The sequence below is a fragment of the Heterocephalus glaber genome, unplaced genomic scaffold, assembly GCF_053883595.1.
Source record: "Heterocephalus glaber isolate CG9 unplaced genomic scaffold, H.glaber_assembly_v1.0 deba00001058, whole genome shotgun sequence".
In the NCBI taxonomy this organism is placed as follows: domain Eukaryota; kingdom Metazoa; phylum Chordata; class Mammalia; order Rodentia; family Bathyergidae; genus Heterocephalus; species Heterocephalus glaber.
Window position 1 is genome coordinate 1,571,438 of NW_028258184.1, and position 20,725 is coordinate 1,592,162.

A 20,725-nucleotide genomic window follows, 5' to 3' on the forward strand; every position below is an offset into this window, starting at 1 on the left:
CATTAGTAACTTTAATGCTAATGCACATCAGGGGTCATTACCTCTACTTCACAGCAGAAATGAAATCCTCATTGACTATTGAACTAAAAGTGACCTAACTCCAAATTCTCATTCTGGGATCCAACGTTTGGCACCGCTCCAGGTATTGTAAGCAACTAATTTAATCTATGTCTTTCTAAAAATACAGAGTGAGAAAAAACAAGGTTAAAAGACACAAGAAGTATGAAAGGAAAAAGAAACTTTTTCTATGGCAAACATTAACCACGGATGTGTGTTTCCTCTTTTCCATACTTGAGATATTAGTTTCCTAATTTCACTGCTTTTTATAATTTCTACAGTTGCATGCATTTTAGTCAACATAATTCCTTTGATTAGCTGGAATGTTCATATAAAACCTAGAAAAGGGTACAACATCTGTAATTCCTCCCGATTCCTTTGGCAAGTAACTGTGTAAAATAGGTATGAAATACTTACACTGCATGCTTCTATTTCACCATCTTATTTTCAAGACAGACACTGCTAAAGGATTATGGTGATTTTTTTTCTCTCTCATGACTGCATCTCTACCTTCATATTCTTTCTAGCCATAATGTTTGGGAAAGTCTTAATTTGAACATGGGTTGAAATACAATTGCTATTTACACAATCATCTAAAAAAGAAAACTCTTGTCCTCTCTACTCTTTTTTGTCCATGTGTTCTAAGGATGAAAATACACACTTCTTTCAGTTTTTTATGTTTAATTTGAATATATAAGAGTGAGCAGTAATATCTGATAGAGTAATGCACATCCTATGCTTTAGTAGCTTCTATGCTTTAGTAATTTGTTCTTCAGTCCATACTACTCATTCAAACATTTTTAAAATAGAACTTTTGATCAAGCCATCCATTAATTGACTTAGCAATAATTCAGAAAAAACTTTGTTTGATTATTTGTGAAGTATTATAAACATGTGAAGTAAAAGGTAAGTAAGTTGAATTATTCAGGTTTGATTACAACTTCAATAATTATAGGAATGCTTTTGACAAATTTCACTCAAGTGTCAAGTGGCAGCACAGGTTATATTAATTAATTGGCTTTATTGGTACAATTTCAATACATACAGTGATCACATTCATCACAGGGAATTTGTACCAATACATGATATATCTTGATTCTTATTTTTTCCCATTACTCTTCCCTCCCTTCAACCCTTCTCCCCTCCAAAAGAAGGGAGGGAAAAGCAAAATGAGAGGGGGAAGAAAGATAAAATGCAAACAAAGCTTCTATAAGTACAGGTCATTTTTATTTGGAAATGAATCCATTTAAAAGTAGAGATTTATCTTCAAGTTGGAAAGAAGTGTTGATATTGGTCCTTGATTAGTTTCACTGTATATCATGAGAGATCTGTGAAGTCTATAATACACTCAGCAAACTTGGTAATGTGAACAGACATCCAACTTTTGCAAGTAGGCAATTGCATTAGAAGAAATAATATAATCCTATGGATCTAGGCCAGTAGACCGAACAATTCCTGGGTCAAGAATTCAAAAATCATTTTACTGAATTATGTACTCTTTCCTGAACCGTGGCACAGCTGCTTAAAATTTATATACTTTGCAAATACTCGGGATAATTTTTAGCTGTCCTTGATTATGTAAGTTTTAGATGGTAAGAGCCATTTCATAATTAATCTTTTCAAGTTTATAACAATGTGAAGGTTTTTCCTCCCTTTTTTCCCTAATAGATGTGTTGGTCTGTTTTGCACTGCTATCACGGAAGGCCTGACCACGATTAATTGAGAATGAACAGAGATTTACTGACTTCAGGCTCCAGAGGCTGCAGAGTCCACAGTCAAGGCGCCCTCTTACCATACTGAGCCTCATTGTAGAGGGCAGGAGAACACTGGGAGGGTTCACCCTTTCATAACACCACCAGTCTCCCAATCAGAGAGGAAGAAGTGCTCAAGGCCGGATCTCTCAAAGACTCAACACTTAGTACTGGTAAAATGGCACAGTTTGGTGATGAAATACATTCAAGCCATAACCATAGAATTAATAAAATTGCAAAATAATGCAGACTAGAAATACTCTATAAAACTGACACCTGTGAATTGTAAATTTTACTTCACATCTATCGTCTGCCCAGAATATTACTGTTGTTGTTGCTAAGGTTGTTCAGGAAGAACAGATGCCCACTATTTCATCTTTAATGATCTGTTGTAAATAGCACATTATATTTTATAGGATCCCAATGGACACCAAGTTGGATCTTAAAAATGAGCAAAACAATTAATCAAAATATATATCTTAAAACAAGTTGATGATTGAAACTTCATACAAATCATTTGGCTTTAGAAATCATTTAAAAATATAATATGAGTTATATGTTAAATTTAAATTGATTTTATTTATTTACATGGAGTATATTATCCATGTATGCTTCTAATGTTCTTTAGCTGTTAAAAACCCAGCAATATAAGAAAATTGTTTGATGACAACAAAAAATTGATATGTATTCTCTCAAAGACTATATTCTAATGAAAATTTAATAAGATGAAATGAAAGCAAAATAGTAAAGAACTACAATGAATGAAAACTACATTGATAATATTTTTGTTCAGAGATATAAGCTCAAAACTTAATAGGAAGAGCCTTGTATAAATTTATTTTTTTTCCAATTGACTCATGAGTAGGTTTTGATATTTGTTAAGTGTTTTCCTTTTCTCTTTAACCAGAAATTAACTTTTTTATTTTTATACTGTTCCCAAATTATTGAACTTGAGTATGAAATTTTAGCACTGGGTCAATGGATTAATTCAGAGAAAGTGACATTTAAATGTCAACCTCTGGAATCCCTTACATCAGTGAAACTCAGGAATTATTTTACTAAGAGTTAGCTTGACCTTTATCCTTATGGAGTTAAGATGAGTGCAGTGACCATTTTTCACGTCACCACCAAGAAACTAATTCGATTATGTGCTCTCGTGGCTTATGAGAAATATCAGGAACAAATTGGGAGAAGAGTAATCCCCAAACAACCAGAAAGTGAGTTTGCTCCTTTCTATGTCCTGAGAGTACTTGATAAGGTACTAAGGCACGTGGTCCTCGGCTTTTTCTGAAGTTACTGGAACTATAGACATGGAGGCAAACAAATATACTTCTGATGTAGAACTGCAGTACCAAAGGGGACAGTGAAGGGAGTTTCCAGCCCTTGTATTAAGTTCCTAACAGTATTTCTTTAATTGCTAAATGACACCACAGTGCCATGAGAACACTGTTTCAGTAAACTAAGAGCATCAGTAAGATTAAAGGTAATTTGGAAAGTACAGATGTAAATATTTTTGAAATCTATTTTCAGCTTCAAAAAATCCAGTAAATTTCTGAATAGAGAGCAGTCTAAACAACATTGTTAGAATCAAATTTCCAAGTTAGAAAAAACACATTCCCTGACTCTAAAGGCAGACAATTGCAAAACTTGGTGACCCATTTACTCATACCAGCATGTATTCTTGCTTGTTTATTTTATTTTTCTTTCTGGGATATCTCAACTAGAACAAATTTCTGTGATCAAAATCCAATGCTTGTCTGAACTCCTTAATATTGATCTGTCCTGTATTTTAGCATCTTGACAGTTCATTCTGTGGTACTTTCTGTCACTAAGATAGCATACACCAGTGCCACGTACACAGTTGAACTCCTCATTTTCTCAAATAATATTAGGTAGAAAGAAATTACTTTCCAAATGTCCAAAAATTGTAAGCACGTAAAATATATTTTTACTGGCAAACGTTTTTCAGTCTTACAACATCCATTTCTTACATTCATATATTGCTAAAATACATTACAAAGTGCTTTCTCATTGGTTATGGGAGCAAAAGACACAAATGAATTCATTTGGATGATGATAAAGATTTTAAACTCAAAACTCAATTTGGTTGGCCTAAACAAATGTCTTAAGCAATTGACCTAAATTGTACCACATATGTTAGATCTGAGAACAGAAACTAACAATTGGATTTCGATTGTTTTATGGACATATATTAGTATGCAGCTCTATTTCTAGTCTCTCCTATCATTCCAGCAGGAATCACATATCTCCAATCTTTCCTCAGAACATCACATTTTAGAGCTTAAAAAGCAATTTTTTCCTCCTCTCTTCTGATTCAGTGAATGTTGAAAGTGTCACCTGTTATCACTGTGGCAGTTAAGGCAATGCATCCAGGTTGACTTTTAGCTATGTGTCATTTTCCAAATTTCCCACTACATAACTCTCCGGAGCTTCCCACAGACCCTTCCCATTTTGGTCAGTTCTCCAATCTTCCCACAAGTAACCACGTTTCTTAGGTTCATTTTGCGATAAGGTTTGCTAAGTGGTTTAAATTGCCCAGGCTGGGCTCAAACTTGGGATCCTCCTGGCTTGCAGTCCCAGACTGCTGGGATTTCAGCTGCAAGCTGCCATGCAGGAATGCAAAAGAATTGCAATCAAAACACTGTTCCCAGACAGGAATCAGTGGCTTTAATTTCCTTATTTATTCATTTTTATTTTTAATTTTTGGTGGTTATTTTGAGGCAGTTTTTAAGTATATAGTCCAGGCTGGCCTTAAACTCACATAGTCCTCCTGCCTCAGCCTTTGAGTGTTAAGATTATAGACATGAGCCAAGAGGCCCTGGGCTTCCTTCTGTATTTATTTTTGACAAAACCAGTTTAAAAATTACAGCTACCTCAAAAAATAGTATAATTTAAATGTGTCACAAATTTTTCTCAAAATATATAAAAAAATCATCTACTCCATTTCTACTGGTCAAATCAGGCACAATATTTATGATATTATTCTTCACTGGTTAAGCACTCATGTAGTTTATAATTTATTTTTAATGCAGATATCTATGGTGTACCAAAGTGTTAATTATTGATGACCTGAATACTAATTTCCTAAGGAACTCAGAGGACTATAACTACATTTTGTCTATCTTGATATACAGAAATCACAGTTTATAAAAGACTGTTAATATTTGTTCGTCACTGATTTGGAAAGATGAAGCGTTCGGTTTTAGTCTTGTCACAGATGGAATGATGGAGACTCAGTCGCCCAGTTGGTTAGTGACAAGATTGGTGGACAGGGTGGACAGGGACCTCTCTTCCCATCATATCATTCCTCTGTGTTGGAGCTCATGACTGGAGAGAGCTGTGGAAGGCAGGCTGCCTGCAAAACTATATGAGAACATTTTATGACATAGTTAAAATTCAGTTAAAGTCTGCCACTCATAAAAATGTTGCAAAAAACCCCCACAAAACATGCAATTTTTGTGAGAAAAAAATTGGCTGGATAGAAAGTTGGATTATTTTTTCTTTAAATTAAATTACTTTTAATTTAAATTTTAAAATGAAGAATTCCAAAAGCTATGATTATGTCATTTAATTGAACTGTTTCAAGATTATTCCACTGTCAAAATATTCCAAGTATAATTTGGTTCCTAATGGTGACCCTTGTAAGCTTTAAGTTATGCTAGGAGAATATTCCCAGAATATACTGTTACTAATGGTTTACTATCAGTGAAGGAATATTTTGGAGTACGTGCATTTAAGTCAATCAAAACAGAAGAAGATGAATTTCATGTCAGAGTCTCTCCTTTTATGCTTTAGCCCTGTTTGACTGACAAGTAGAACAAAGCAAAACCTTCTTAGTGAAGAGATATTTACTTGGAAAGAAAGAAGACAGCTTCTTTGTCTTTCAAAAGTATAGGTGAGAATGAGTATTTGGATGGAGGAGTCCGGTTACCATTTACAATTTGTTCACCAGTACAGTTTGGATCTGTCCAGTTCCCTGCACTGACTCGAAGAGAGCAGCAAGGAACCCTGGCCTGGGCCCAGTGTACCCTTTGAGACTTGGGTTCGCTCCTTGGCCAGCAGGACCTCCATGGTCTCTTGTTCCAGACTTTGAAAGGACCTGTAAACAGAGGAAATATTTGGGGTAAAACAATGGTAAATACTTGGTGCATGACATTCACTAAACTTCATACTTCCTTTTACATTTAGCTTATGAAAGCCAAGCTGGCAAGTGAGCTGTAAGCTTTCTTATTATGAATAAGCTAATTAGAACAAATAAACAGGCCAGAAATTTAATTTTTCTTAAAAGATTCAATACTGGTTACAAAATTAATTGAATGCATCTTAATTTGGATGACAGTTGTATATCTATATGACTATGAAATATTCATTTAAACACATTGTACATACAAGATAATGAAACTTAGGCATTAGAGTGAATAAATACTAGCATACTGGAATTTCTATAGCGTTAGTACGATTAGCTTATTTTCTTTTTCTTTTTTGCTCTGGCCTTGTTTTATACTTTCTTATAGCTATCATAATTTTTAGTTTGACCAGCTAATACTCTGATCAGACTGAAAATACAAAAAAGTGTTGTCATGATCAACATGAGTGAAGAGATTTGCTCATTTCACTAATCACTTTGTGGTAAGATCATTTTAATTAGTTGCAGCTTATGAAACTAATTCATAAACTTGAACCTAACTCATTCAAACTTGAGCAATTGGTCACCAGGATAATCTCCTTTTTCTTCACTAGGATAGTTGTTACATCTATGGATTTTGAAGTCTACATTTTTATATAGGGACGAAATGAGTCACGGAAAGAATTTCAGAAATCAGAGGGCCAAAACGAAAGGGGAGGCTTCTAAAAAAAAAAGTGATTTGATTTCTTTCCCTGGCTACTGAGTGGAGAAGCAAGAGAGCTAAGAATTCCTTCACTTGGACCAGGTCAGCATTAGTTAGCAGAGGGAATGAGAAGGTAGAAACCACACCGCCACAAGCACAAGGCTGGATTAGAGGAATACTTATCAAGTTTTTTCTTTTTTTTTTTTTGAAAAAGAAGAGAAAGGTATAAGGGTTAAAAAAAATGAGGAGCAATTTGTAAGAAATAGACAGAAAGACAAAACAGAAGTCTATGTATTTATGAATGGACTCTGCTAGTGTCGTTCTTTGAAGGTTTTCTGTGAAGACAACCTGCTTCTCTCTTTCTAACCCATGTTCCTTAATGTGACACCGGGCCAGTCCACGCTGCGTGTAGTTTCAAATCTCTGGTGTCTGGAGGTAACTGGCATAGAATTGGAATGTTTCATTCCTAAGTAAATATTCTGGAAGATAATTTCCATGTCATTTTCTATCACTCCGTTGTTTATTATAGACTAGGCAGTCAATATTTAGAGCTTTTAACTACTGAAGTAGATTATAATAAAACATTTTACTAATGAATGTATTTCAAGTTTTATTATAGATTTTATGTGACAGGGTCAACTGGTGTGTGTGTGTGTGTGTGTGTGTGTGTGTGTGTGTGAGAGAGAGAGAGAGAGAGAGAGAACAAAATCTAATCCAATGAAATTTTTTTTTTTTTGGTACTGGGGATCGAACTCTGGTCCTTGTGTGGGGCAGACGGCGGAACCACTGAGCTATATTCCCTACCTTAATGTAATTAACATGAGAAAATGAAAAATTGAAACAAAGTCTTTGTAAATAGGGAGGAATGGAGGGGTGGGTTAAAGGGAGGGCAGGGGAAGGGGGAAAAAATAAGAACCAAGAGAGATTATGTAAAGGTGCAAATTTCCAATGATGAATGTCATTATACTGTACATATGTACCAATGAAATTAATTTTAAAAAATCTAATCCAATGAGCATTATGTTAATTGACCAAAGATTATTTACAAAAGAAAATATGTCACTGTAAAATAGGGGAAATAAAAATTATCCAGAAAAATTTAGGTTAATAGCATGCAAGCTAATTATTTTGAGAATGTATAATGTTTAAAAAGGAAATATCTTACATGAATAGATCTATCTAATTTCTATTGTTTCCACTTTTATCTCCCTCACTACAATTCAATGTGCCAGAATAATGCTTTCCTGTGACTGCTTTCAGTGCCATCTGTAAAGATTTGCATGGATGTGTATGCTCATACAATGATATTTTATACAAATTGTACCAAACGCTCTTGTTGTCTGACTGGCTCTTCATGTTAGCTTGTGAGGACGGTCGTGGCTGTACGTGGTACAGATGGACAGGGGACCTTCGTACCTCTCACTGCTTATCGGGGACTTTACCCTTTAGTTTGTGCCTCATCTGTGCCAATAGCTAAAAACCGAGAATGTGACTAAACTACTTTGACTTTTTAAATAAGAAACTAGATTGCTCTTCATTTCTTCATGATTGCAAGTATTTATAATTTGTCTTTCTAGTTAAATAGTCAACATATTTAGAATTTTTAAGGTGTGAAATGAAATAGGAATCTAACCATGGTTTTTAAATGCCAATTTGATTAATTCTATTTTAATAGTCTGTGATTTGAAATGTCATGATTTGTTAAAAGTTGAAATGTCATAATTTCTTACAATTCAAATGTCATTTAATATATACCATATTCTCCTATAAGCATAGCTCTATTTCTGTGTATACAACATACTATTTGATTAATTTCTTCATTCCTGCAAATTTGCTACTTACAGCTGGGTATGGTAGCACACACTACTAATCCCAGAGTTCTGGAAGGATGAAGCAGGAGAATTGAAAGTTCAAGCCCAGCCTAGTGACTTAGCAAGACCTTGTGTGAAAATTTTTTAAAATACTTTTTAAAGGACAGGAGATATAGCTCAGTGTGAAGGCCTGGGGTTTAATCCTTAGTGCTGCAAAACAAAACAAACAAAGCAAGTTAAAACAAAAGATCTTAAATCTTAATCCTGCATTTTAAACCAAATTTACTTTTTAAATATTGTTATAGCTAGTATTAGAAAGAAAATATCTGTTTAAAACTTCAACACCTCAAAACATTTTTACTATTCTCATTTATTCTTCCCTATGAATTTTGTACTATACTTTTCCATTAAAACAAAATCCAATTAATAGTTTTATTCAAATTTAATTTATTATTTAGGCTAAACTGAGAAGAATTAAGATCTCTACAATATTATATAATGATACAGAGGAATATGATACCTCATAGTTATTTAGGTCTTTTTATTTGAATGACTTTTAGGCTTATTGAAGAAATAATAAATCAATATAATAATATATTAAAGTATGTTTTATATTTAATATTATATATGCAGTAGAATTAGTAGTAGTAGTAGAATGTAGTAGAATTAGCAGTAGTAGTAATTATATATATGTATTATTATTATATATGTAGTAGTAGTATGTATGTATATATATACACATATGAGGTAGCATTATATATGTAGTAGAAATAATACAATAATACAATCAATAATATATAGGGAGATGAGAGCAAGAGAGAAAATTAATCTTGGATGCCTACTTTCTGGACTCTTGTTAGCTTTAATATCGTATTTGATATTGTGGTTGGTTTATAGAATTTTTTAGATAGGTGATAATAATTTGAAATATACCAGTTTTTTCTTTATCACTGTTATTACTTTAATTATACTATTTACTGCATAGGATTTATTTTATATTTATATTATTCTATTCTATCGTTATTTATTATTATATATTATTTATTTTATTTTATATTTATATTTAGTTATTTTATAACTTTGAATAGTGGCTACACTACCAGGCATCCTGTGTTCTTTACTGACTCATTTCTGATTTTGTATCATTCAGAGAGATGTCCATCGTAATCTTTCTGGACGACATTCATCAGACTAAGGACGCTGACTTCCCAGCTCACCTTTCGGATGCAGGGGTAACTCCTGCAGAGGGTCCGCTTGGTTTCTCTGGGCCCCCTCGGTGCCCAGCACTCAGGCTGTCCCTGGCCGCAGCTGCGTTACTTCTGCCTCCTGTCACCCTGCGTCCTTCCTACCTTCCTGTTTTAAGGGCCCGTTCTGCTCCAGCTCAAGTTTACCGAACTAAGTTTGTCTGCAAATATCCTCTTTTCCAGTAAGGGCACATTAACAGGTTCAGGGGCTCAAGCATTTAACATACTCATACATTTAGGGAGGATAAAATTCAACACCTAGAATGTTATTAATTTTCCTGTTATTTGTTTCACTTTTAGCAGTTTTCATTTATGTACATGATTTGCAACCAAACAACTATACGGCCTGCAAAAAATAATGTTTTCCCTCCTCCTTGTATTTTTCTTTCTTAACTCATTACACTGGCTAGCACTACAAAGTCTTAGAGGTCACCAACTGGCTAGCACTACAAAGTCTTAGAGGTCACCATTAAATGGTGACAATGTGTATGTGTTTCTACTTTTTAATTCTCCTTCTTAATTACTAAAGTATTATTTTAAAAGATTTGAAAAATCCCAACAGCAATATTTGTTAAATACAGACAATGCATGGTATTGTTCTCTCTGCCTGTTCAGATACAGACATTCCCACTGACTGAGTAATGGCAACACTTGGTCATGTAATTTATTTTCATGAAGCCGACAACTTTAAGGAAAAAATGAAGTACGTTGACTAAAGGGGAAATACTGGACAAAATGCTGAAATTTGGATTTAAATGCAGGGTCTAACTATTGTGCAGTCCTTAATTAGCATTTAACTACCTTCAGTATTTCATTAGTACTGTATATATTTAAAGTTAGTATAACTTCAAAACACACTTGGTCTGGTTCCTCCAGCCTGTGGGAAACTCACACACACGTAGTTTCCTTTTGGAAAATTTAAGGAAGCTGCATTTATTTAGTGGTATCTCTGCTTCCTCCAATTCTCTTCCAATATTTACTTATTTTTGTTGAAGGGAAAAAGAAAAACTGAAAAACAAGTCTTTCTTTTCTTTACGATTGTTTGAGGTAGTTATTGTTTCTCTTTGTGATTGCTTGAGGTCAGTTACATGGCACCTTTAGAGGCTGGTTTTCATTTGGGCTGAGGCAGAGGCTGGGTAAAGGTTCCTGTCTGTTTTCTTTACAAAATCAGACTAAAAAGGTAGGCTAGGAAGCACTCTTATACTCGGCAAATGGGGAGACTTATTCTAAGGCGATATCAAAGAAGCCAACATATGTTTCTGAATGCAAATAACAAATTATACATGCAATTTTGTCCGGTAATGAGACCATGCAATAATGGTTTGTTGCTTTTGTTGTTTCATCAGTCTCTCCCGAATATGACGTTAGAGTTGACATTTTAGTATATATTTAATTCAGAGGTACATTGGACATTAATCAGACTTTGTTTCTCTTTGCAAACATTATTGCAAGCTATGGCCAGGTATACTCTATTAATGACATTTTGCTGTTATTTTCCTGAAATTTCTAGGGCTGGCATAAGAAATGACTACAAATTAGGTGACTTAAATCAATAGGAATTTATATTCCTACAGATCTGGAGGCTGGAAATCAAATTCAGCTGGGCCACATCCTCTCTGAAGATACTAGGAGAAAATGCTTGCTCATTACTCCTGGTTTATGGTGGCTCCCAGCTTTCTTGACTAGCAGCTAACTCCGGTCCCTGCCACATCCCCTCCCCATCGGCCTTTTCCATCATGTTACCCTGTAGTGTTTTCTGTCTCTCATAAGGACACTATCACTGGATTTAGAGCTAGGTCTGATCTAATGTGGTCTCTTTGTGATTGTTACCTTGCTTAAGTTTAAAAGATTCCAAAAAACATTATGTCTGCAGTTCTGGATGGATATGAATTTTGGGCTGGTACTATTTAGCCCCAAAATTGGCGTAATGAACTAAGGACAAAGAAGTAATTGGCTCTGTTTATACAAAGTTTTAACCTTATAGCTATCTTACTATTTATTTCTAGCTTGAAAATTAATGTTTCTGAAAGGAAAAAGGGAATAAAAGTGTTAATGCTTCTTCAGCCTACTGCCTCTTACATAGTTTGAAAGAGATCCCCTTTTCTTTTCAAATAAATAGCTTATTGGTCATCTAATGTAAGCAGACACTTCTTCACATGTCTAATCTGTCTTACATCTGGGGGAGCTAATGATCTTTTAAAGAAATGTAAAAGTGAAGTTCCTGTGAAAATTACTCTGTGACCCCAAATCACTTAACTTCTTAGAAGCCATTTTGAAATGGGCATAATAAAAGTGATCCCATAAGGGCACATTCGGGAACATATGAGATAAAATATATGGTGCTTTATGAAAGTCTCTATTAAAACATAATAGATATCTCACTTCCCTCATCACCAAATAAAATGCAATTTTAGAAGTTAATTTACTTGAATCATTTAATATTAAATGAGTAATATTTCCTTTAACTTATTTTTTCTGTTAGCATATTGTCAGATTTTTCATATCTTTAAGTATTTTAGCAAATTAGTGGTGCCATTTTTATTTCAAATTAAACAATTTAGAATTATTCATTTGCATAGACTAATGAGTTTTTAAAGGAGGAATTTATACCAAATTAATTTACTATTCAAAACTAATTTTTATTCTTGCTCCTTTTTTTCTGCTTTTATGGTACCATTACTTTTATATTATTCCCATTTTTCACATAAGAGACTTGATGAAATTTCTCTTGGGCAGTACATGATAATGACACAAACAGGCTGTTCATCAAACTGAATTTCTCAAGCGGTGCTGGAAAAACTGATGATTGCTTGGCAGGGTTTGTGACAACCTAGAGCAAACTTATTGTGAAAGGGGCCACATGCGGGGCTTCATATTGGAGGGTCTGAATCACATCACTAGGGAAACTGATACTCATCCTTAATTAACTGGGTTAAGCCCACAGGCTATTAAGAGAGAGACCTAAGAGAAATCAGGAAGTAGGTATACTTCAAAAGGAAAAGAAATAAAAGTGTCAGGCCATATTAGATCAGTATTAATGATTTTTTAAAAAACTATATGTGCTCTTGTACCTGTTTTGTATAATGAATCTCTCCCTCTCTCTCTCCCTGCCTCACGTGTGCATGTGCGCACACCCACCCACACACATTTAAATACTCTTTGCATGGAACTAGTTTTATTTTTTATTGAAGACAAAGTGTCAGGAATCTTAAAACTGTTATGAAAAACAAGGCAAGAGCAAAGTAGAATGTAAATATAGAACACATTTCCCTCCAGCAATCAGAAGAGCAGGTAAAAATGCAAGCCTCCCTTTTTTAGGCAAATAATGTCTAGGACCCAGTGTTCATGTTCTCCAGACAGACAGCCATGGAAGCGGACAAGTCCGCAATCAGTAAGCTGACCGATGGATGTGTAGTTCTAGACTTGAGAAGCAGGACAGACGATGGTCACCAGAGTCAGGCTCAAAAGTGAGGAAGAGCCAATGTCTGAGTGGAAAGGTTGAAAGACCGATCCCCAGTTTAAGGCAGCCAGGTATGGGGGATTCCCTTTTACTCTCAGGAAGGCTGAGCTTTCTTCCTTTCTTCCTTTCCTAATTGTACGAGACCCACACACACATGAGGAAGCTCAATCTGCTCAGTCCATTGAGTCTGTGTTAATCTCATCAGAAACACTTCCCATACCTACCCCCCCCCCCCACACTGCTTAACTGAAAGTCAAGTACCCTGTGGCTCAGGCAATTGGGGACATACAATTAACCATCAACCATCCATCACAGAGCACTGAGACTTTCCATAGCCTGCACTCACACTTGAGAATAGCAGGGCGCTTAGGTTGGATTTGGTTAAGTTAGGTGGGCACAGGTCAAGAGGGCAAAGCTGAGCACAAGAAAGCTGAGCAGAGTGCAAAATCACAAGCAGACATTTGCTAGATGCTGCCAGAACCCTTTGTGTGTTCTGCAGTTTTGCACTTCTAATTTACTCTCCATTTAATTATTTAAGAGTTTTATTAGAGGGAATTGGGCTATGAAGATTCATCTTTAGTACAGAAAACAGGCATGCTTATTATTATTACTAGCACAGTGTCAGGTACAAAGTGAAAATTACATTAAAACATGTTAACTCATTTACTGATTTTAGAGGAAGTGATGACTTTTAGTATTAGAAGACTGGGAGGCTTACTGGGGAAAGTTACTAGATCTAGATTATTATGAAGAGTAGAGAGAATTTGGGCCATGGAGATATATGAGAAGAGAGTTGGGAAGAAAATAACAGAAGAGCAGCAAAGAAATGACTAGAAAAAAAAAGCAGCAATTTTGCAATAGTTTTTAAGCTAAATGAAAGTGTACAGTGGTACTTGAAACTACAGATTGACAGTGAGAAATGACTTTGAATAAACTTAAATATTAAAATAGATCAATTGGAGTTCGGTTCTATATGATAATGAGAACACTTGAAAAAGTTCAGAGCAAGAATATTATGTGAAACATTAGAAAATTTACCCTGTGAGGACTAGGTATTCATAAAGAAAAATGTTGAATTTTAATTCCAAGAGTTAAAATTCCAATTAAATATAGTAGCTTATTTAGCAAATTTGGAAAGGGTAATGCATAGGTCTACATCATTTGTCAGGTTTATCAGCTGCAAACAGAAGCACTAGAAGCTAATTTTTGCAACTAGTGAAATAAGCTGAAGCTTCAGCTAGAAAATTGGAGATTACACACAAACTTAAGCTTTCAATAGAGGTGTATACTATCTATTTAGTGATAATTACAAACACCACAGGAGCACTTATTATGGGCCACTGTCCTAAAATATTCTTTTAATTCCTACTACAACTCGATGGAGTATTATTACTATTTCCATATTATTGGTAAGAAAATAAACATCCCAAAAAGTTAAGAAATTTTCTCAAGGTCATGCTGTAGAACTTCCATGAAGTAAATCTGTGATTGTAACATAGATACACTAGATCTAAAATCTGGGTCTTAAACCTCTCACTATCGGTGTGTCTCCATAGCAGTGTTTCAGATTTTCTTTTAAAATTTGATAGGACCTTGAAAGCACTTTAAGTGCGAAAATGTTTGTGGAGGTGTTGGAATGTTAAGAAAAGGCAATTAAATAATAATGACAAGTAACATACAAATAGCACAGATATGTATTTGCATTGAAACTAAGGGCTCGCCATCTCTGGTGAGAGGATATTGGGAAACATCTGAAGATCTGTAGTGCATACCTGATAGTTTATGAAGAAAGTGGGCACAGAAAAGAAATGTAAAGTATTGGTGCAATCTGAATAATGGTAGAGTTGAGGGATAATGAACTGTGCTGAAATCTAATTCTAGACATTTCCCGTTCTCTCCAATCTCCTCACTGACCACCTCTTCTGTTGCTTTGCTTCTGTGGATGACCTGTGGTGTCCTGATGTCCAGACCCCTTAAGGAATGAAAGACTTGCACAGATGCCAGGACAGCTGCCAGCCGATGCCAAGAGAGCCCCTGGGATCTCCTGGGTGTAACCCAGTGGTAACCTCTTTGCAGAACTTCAGTCACGAAGATATCAGCCTTTATTTTCCTCAAAAATGTCAAATTTCTCAGACAAAGAAGTACAAGCAGCAAATAAACATATGAAAATATGTTCAACATCACTGGTCATTTGAGAGATGCAGATGAAAACAACACTGAGATTCCACCTCAGGCCAGAAAGAATGGCTGCTAACATGAAATCAACCAGTAACAAGTGCTGATAGGGTTGTGGGAGAAAGGAACCCTTCTACTTTGCTGGTGGGAGTGCAGACTGGTGCCACTGTGAAAATCAGTACAGAAATACCTCAAAGAACTAGGACTGGAGGTCCCACTTGACCCAGCTATTCCCCTGCTGGGTATCTTCCCCAAAGAATTAAAAGAATCATACCACAGCAATATATGCTCACCTGTGTTTATAACAGCACAATTTGTAATAGCTAAAGCTTGGAAACAGCCCAATTGCCCATCAACTGGAGACTGGATAAAGAAGATGTGGGTTTTTTTTTATAAGATGGAGTACTACTCAGCCATAAAGAATGAGAAACTAGAGACATTTATAGCTAAGTGGATGCACATTGAGGCCATACTCTTCAGTGAAATAAACAGGACACACATGTGTAAATACTGAATAGTTTCTCTAGTGTGAGAAACTGAAAGTGCAAATAAGAATCAAAATGTATAATAGATAATATGAAACAGGAAGTAAAGGTCTATAGGGGAGAGGAAATGGGAGGAGTAGGGGAAAGGAAAGAAGGGAAAGGAAAAAATATGAGAAAAGGAAAAAAATGGAAACAAAGTCTTTGTAAAGAGGGAATGGTGGCGGGGGTGAAGGGAGGGCAGGGAAATGTGGAAAAAATAAGAACCAAGATACATCATGTAAAGGTACAAGATCCCAATGATGAATGAAACTGTACTGTATACCTAAAATGTACCAATAAAGTTAATGAGAAAGAAAAGAAATTAAAAATGCTCTTATTCTTCTGAGAAGTTGAGTGTATATATATTTGCTATTTATGTAATCAAAATGTAGTGGATCTGAAACTGTTAAATAGCAAAGCCTCAGAAAAGTGTTTCTGGTTGGAGAATGAGTTACATTGGTAACTCAGGTGGATGATATTTGAAAGATGAGGCCAATCAGCAAGTAATGTAGGAATTTTCTAGGTACTATACATCATGTATTATTTTTCCACAGCAAAGCTAGAAGGCTCTGTAAATGTTCTTTTCTCCAAACTATTTCTATAGGAGATACTGTGCAGTAAGGGTGTAAGAGAAGACAGGCTTGGCATTGGTTAGCAAGCAGCAAACCGAACAGTACATTAAGTAATTCTCTGCACGGAACTTCCCACTTGTAGAATCAGAGGGCATACACAGGCACACAAACACACACTCAGATTTTCTCACATAAATCTCTGTACTTGAGCTAGAAAGTTCCCTAATTTTAAAAACTGATTTGTGAATTACAGTGACAACAACACAGAATTTTACAGTATCCAGGCTAAAAGAAACAGACAATAATGACATGTGGAGGAGTATGTAGAGAGAGAAAAGACTAATGGAGCCATAATGACAAAATGAAACAAAAGTAATGCAAGAACAGAAACAGGTAAAAGTCAATTTTCATCATATCACATTTATAGGAGTCTAGGAATTTAATCTTTTAGCATCATGGTACCTAGATCATTCTTTAGGGGGGGTCTGAAATTTCTCCATTTTTTGAATTTATTTTTGTAAAAACTTAATTTGAGTTAGAAAGTTACATTAGGTTTTAGTAAGCAGTAATTACATTTAGTCATGCAATTTCATATCCACACCGGGAGGACCCAGGTTCATTACAGTTTCTCTATTAGCTCTCAGAGTTCTCTGTGTATAGGAATTCTTCCTTACAGTTCATGCACAGTGGAGACTGTTTCTGTTCAAATCAGTTCGCCCTGCATTCTAGTTAAGCAGGATAAAATGTCCCTAAACTCTGTAGCCTTTCTTACCTAAAGACAAAGATATCAGTGCCACTTTTTCTCAATTCTTAGGCATTGTCTCAGTTTCCTTTACAAAAAGAGAGCACTCAGGTAATGTTTCATTGTGCAGTGGGATTTTTCATTTGTTGCCAATTTTTTCTTATTTACGGCAATGATATATCCTGCAGAGTTTCAGAACCTGGGATTTATGCACTGCAGGAAACTCACAGGTGTTTTCCCCAGGGGTCTGCATCTCTTGAATACTAAGAAACACAGGTTATAATGCCTCTGCCAAAACTTTGAAAAGTCAATTGTACTTCCATTCCACATTCTATCAAATATCTTCATTGTTTTGATCTTAATTAAATCTTTAATGAAAATTCTAACTTTATAGGACTGGTTTTAGTAAGTACAAATAAATAGATTAGTTTAAAAGAATATATACACATATATTCATATATGTGAATCTTTGTTCCTGGTATAGGTTTGAAATGCCTTAAGAGTTTTTAAAGATGTATGAAATTCAATTATTATTATAGTCAATTGAAGTGATAGTTCATACAAAACCATGTGAGAATATTTGACATTGTTTCTTGAAATTGCAAACAGATTAAGATAAAGGGGAGATCTAGAGTATATTCTAAGTATATATATGCACACATATATAAGTATATGCACATATATTTATATATACGTATAAAAAGAGAGAGAGAGAGAGGCAGACATAGATAGCAAAGTTCCTAATTATTTGATCTGTTATTCATCTTACCAGGTGTAAATCTGCTTGAGACTGAACAAGTATTTTTCCTGGTTGGCAAAACTGTAAATGATTAACCATAATTATGATGAATCATGTAATATGAGCTGTGCATTTTTATAAGGCAGACATACAACTTTGGAGAAGACCTAAGTAGAATCCAGAAGTCACATTTTCTGGCACCAGTGGGCACATGACACTGTGAAGAGAACAATTTTCTAATGACAGCCCTCATAAAGTAGAATTCACAATAAGATATAAGCATATCAAATGCTCTAAAGACAGTAACTAAAACAGTAAAAGAGTGGAAGATGGTACATTTGCAATTTGGTATAAAGCAGGAAAATTTAAATTGGGCCGAGAAAATGTTCTCAGCAGAATGGGCCTTCAAAATTACGGTTATTTAGACCACAGGATTAAAGCTGTGGGAAGAAACTAAACGTGATCACATTTATGAGTTGAGTGGTTTTTTTTTTGACGGAGGATGTTTTAATTTATAAAGCATTTAGAGATTGAAATGCTCCTTGTGGTAGAATGTAAAAGCGACCTCAAAATTTGCAGTTCCTTTCACCTGGAGATTGATTCTCTTCGCTTAGGCAATCAGGCACCAGGAAGCATGAGGCAGAGATGTGTGAGAGAAACCTCCTAGTTCTCGCTGCTTTTAGAACCCACCGTCAAGTAAACAATCTTGGTTTACCTAAATATTTGGTGAAGAAATATTACTCATGTTTTACCAAAATGAACCACCACCGCGAACCACACATTTCAAATTCTTGCCTGTGATTTCAGCGGCTAATAGCCAGTCTTTGCTACAGTTTCCTATTGTTTTAACATCCCAAGGACTCCAAGACAAACAGACACGTATTTACAAACCGTGGACCCCGATCCTTGCTGGCTTTAGCATGAAAAGAGCACTTGTAGCCACTCTGGCTCCAGTGAAACCCGAGGTGAACACTTCTCAGTCAGGGCCCGAGCCATTGCTGCAGTGCCCAGCGCGGCACCTGGTCCCCAAAATGCGAGATCTGCTTGCCTTGCCGACGTTTGCTGTGAAGCGGAGGGAAACGCCAAGAAAGCCCTGAGGGTTGTGCAAGGAAGGCAGCATTTGCTTTCCTCACTGTGGCTGGAAAGGTCCAGAGCCTGGGACAGGCAAATCACCCGCTTCTACCGCGGGCTGAGGAGCTGGTAGCTTTGCGGTTCAGCTGCTGCTGGCGTGAGGCTCACAGCAGAGGGGCAGGCTCAGGCTGCAGGAAATAGGGCTGTCGCGTGTTCACTGTGCGGAACCGTAATATTCACAGATCAAGTCATGATTCCTCAGATCTTCTTGGCTTGAATATCCACTAGAACAATCTCCACTGTCAAACTCTGGTCAGTTTTTTCAGCTCCGATGCTTTCTCTTGCGTAAACAGAGATTTTTCTCTTCCTCTGGTGTTTAACATGGTCATTACAGTTCACTTAAATCTCTAAATCTCTTTCTCTCCCTTTAAACACACACACACACACACACACACACATGAATGTGCACGCACACATATATACACAGAGTCTTCTATGTGTGGTACCAAGAATAGCTTTAAGTTTTTTCATATGTTACTTTAAATGCTCTACGTTCCATTAAAAGAACAGCAAAGTAAATATGAGTTCTCTGTCTTCTAAGCACCTAGATGTCTTTTGATTTGTAGCCGTTTGTTTAATGCATTGGTATAGATTCCTCCTAGAGTTGGGTGTATTCACAGATTTTAATACTGTTCCTTTCATCTCTCTGCAGTGCCGGTCATGGGCAGATCTTCGAGATCCTATCTAAATCTTCCTCTAGAAGAGGCTATTAACTACCCATGCCAACTGGGGAACATTTTGCATAGTGGTGACCATAGTGCATAAGCTTTGAAGCCCAGATGTTGCAAAATATTTATCAATAGACATTATGAAACTGACAGTGTAATGAGAAATTAAACTCAGAACACATAAGTTGACCCAGGTGATGTGGTTTCTTGAATTTATTTTGCTAAAAATAGGCAATTAAAGTTTGAGATCACAAAAGACCATAACTTATAAAGAAATCACTACAAACAAAAAATAAAAGGTACTGTCTCTCACATAACCTGTGAGGAAATTGCTTAGAAATGGCTGAATTCTCACTAGTGTGCTAGAATCAGTTTTGATAGAAAAAGTTAGATATTAAAAATATGAGGAAATATTTTTGAAGCTAAATTTAAAGAATTCAGTAGTAGGAGTAGATTGCTCTAGAAGCTTTAGTTATTTTCTAAGATAATTGCATAATTATTAGCAGTCTTTTGGAAGATTAGTGAGGGAAAAGGAGAAGAGAATTCCAGACTACTGAGAAAAAACTTTTCCAAATGCTATTTTAAATGTTGTATAATAGTGTATCCCCAGCTTGTCCTACATTTCTTTAACTATTTGACCTTTGACTACTTTAAATTATAAAACATAACATTATTAAAACTATAGGAAACCTCTTTGACACCACACCTGATCATTTCCTTGATGGAAATTTCTAGAAAAAAAATCCTTTTTTTTTTTCTTAGTGACTGACATGAGTTTACCTATTTTGACAAGTTTTGGTAATTTTTTTGGTCTCTGTCTTCTATCGTTCAGAATTAATTCTCTTTTTTGACATTTATTTTTCCTTTCTTATTTGACTTCCAAATACTTGAGGGCCAAAACCATAGTACATGCTGTGGGCACTTCTTTTTTGTCTTCTTCAGCACTGAGTATAAAATAGTTTCAACAAATACCATTTGAATAACATATGAATACTGATTCT

The 20,725-nt window shown here is 35.4% G+C and overlaps 1 long non-coding RNA gene across 1 annotated transcript; it reads right to left on the bottom strand.

Moving 5' to 3' along the window:
* Window positions 1–1,056: 1,056 nt before the first annotated feature.
* Window positions 1,057–19,371, bottom strand: LOC110347187 (uncharacterized). The gene is made up of 3 exons (XR_002391632.2): window positions 18,817–19,371; window positions 5,682–5,928; window positions 1,057–5,192 (listed from the first exon to the last, which is right to left on the bottom strand). It is a non-coding gene; the product is annotated as an uncharacterized LOC110347187 (long non-coding RNA).
* Between the last annotated feature and the right edge of the window lie 1,354 nt (window positions 19,372–20,725).